The sequence below is a fragment of the Xenopus tropicalis genome, chromosome 8 (assembly GCF_000004195.4).
Source record: "Xenopus tropicalis strain Nigerian chromosome 8, UCB_Xtro_10.0, whole genome shotgun sequence".
NCBI lineage: Eukaryota > Metazoa > Chordata > Amphibia > Anura > Pipidae > Xenopus > Xenopus tropicalis.
This window is the reverse complement of record NC_030684.2, coordinates 14322079-14323790: the sequence shown is the minus strand read 5'-3', so window position 1 is coordinate 14323790 and position 1712 is coordinate 14322079. Positions and strand designations below refer to the sequence as shown.

Sequence of the window (1712 nt, the reverse complement as noted above, 5' to 3'; positions counted from 1 at the left end):
ATTGTCTATTTTAGTAGCCACGACAAGTAGCTGCTACTAGTAGCTCTGTGTGTCTTCACCCTTAATCTTGCAGAAAATGAAGAATATTCTAGTCTCCTGGGCATCAAGGGGGAAAAGTGTGTATTGGACTATAGCTTAATCCTTTCCTGTTGCAGCCTAGTGGCTTTTAATAAGGTGGCCTACTCACCTCCCAGGGACATTACACATAATTGCTGGAGAGGGAACATAGCATGGGAGGAGGCGCTGCATCACTGTGCAGCATAAGCAAGCGGAACTGGCACAACAGGTGTGCAATTGGCTCCATACACTCCCTTCATGGCAGGTAATTAAGAGGAATAAACAAAAACATGCCAAATGCAGCGGATATCTCCAGCCTATATCATAACAAGGGAAACGTCATGTACCTAATCTGTACTGCTGTGTATTTTTCTGTCTTTTTGTCCTTGCCACATATCCAAGCTCATTAATTAAGAATGGGATTACCCAACAGGTGGCCCTCCTGCTATACTTCTTCCATATTCCCCTGCTGAATCGGAAGCCATGCTAGAACTGTTTTGTTTAAGCTGCCAGGGAGTTATTGATGTTATGCAGTGTGATTCCAGTCTCTATAAATGACTTCTGCCCACATCCGCATTTAACAATGCAAGATCATAAAGTCAATTAAACATACACGTTTGTTTATATTGCAAAGGTTCTATTTAGCTATGACTGGTCTAGAGCAGTTAGAATAATGAAAGTAAATATCGGCTACTGTTCTGGAACAAATACGATACTGCCTAAAGGTCCCCATACACGGCCGATTGTAGCTGCCGATATGGGTCCCTTAGACCGATTCAGCAACTAATCGGCCCATGTAGGGCACTAACGACGGGCCTGCCCGACCCATATCTGGCCGGAAATCGGGCAGATATCGATCGGCAGGTTAAAAAATCTAGTCGGATGGGGACCGTATCGGCTCGTTGATTCGGTCCCCAAACCGACTTTGCCTATACCCGTCGTTATAATTCGATCGTTTGGCCACCACGATCAAATTAGCCTGGATTCTCCTGATAATCGCGGAGAAATCTGCTCGCTTGGCGACATCGCCAAGCGAGTGGATCTGAAGGTGTATGGCCACCTTAATCCAAAATCTGTTATATTAAAATAGGGATATGGAAAACCAACCCAAGTTGGTCAAGCTTCTAACTAACAATTTTGTTAATGTCCATATATCCTCAAGTTCCAAACATGTTAATGTAGCTACAAAAACAGAGCAGTTTCTAATAACCATGATCTGGGTTAATTCCCAGCACCAATAAATCACAGAAACCTTACCTCTAGTTCGTTGAGGCGCTGTACCCGAGGGGTGAAGCAGAAGCTTTTGACATCGCAGGCAAAGGGCGGCTGCCAGTCCTGAGATAAAGGAACATAAAAGCAATAAAGCTAAGCTGTAACTGTGCCAATAACCAAAACTGGCTCTCTAGGGGCTAAGAAGTAAATCTATAAAGCGCACAGGCAAACTAAAGGGAAATTCTAAGGTTTTCTTTTCTATACCTTTTATAAAGAGAAAATTAAAGGATAATTATGTGTTTTGTCCTGCAAAGGGATGCTCAGAACAATGTATTGGAGCATACCTGCCCAAGTCCAAGTTGTAGAAGTAATTCTGAACCTTGCCTTCAGAAGTACAAATAATATAAACCCTGCCTGTGCTACTAAATCAGCCAGGGGAGACA

At 43.3% G+C, this 1712-nt stretch overlaps 1 protein-coding gene across 1 annotated transcript in view; it reads right to left on the bottom strand.

The window, feature by feature from the left end:
- The window catches only part of LOC116406986 (lysine-specific demethylase 5A-like), a 5329-nt gene extending 3869 nt beyond the window's left edge, over nucleotides 1-1460 (bottom strand). The window contains exon 1 of the mRNA XM_031892317.1: nucleotides 1315-1460. The gene's annotated coding sequence lies outside the window, so the exon portion shown is untranslated. The remainder of the gene's footprint in view (nucleotides 1-1314) is intronic.
- Nucleotides 1461-1712: the final 252 nt, after the last annotated feature.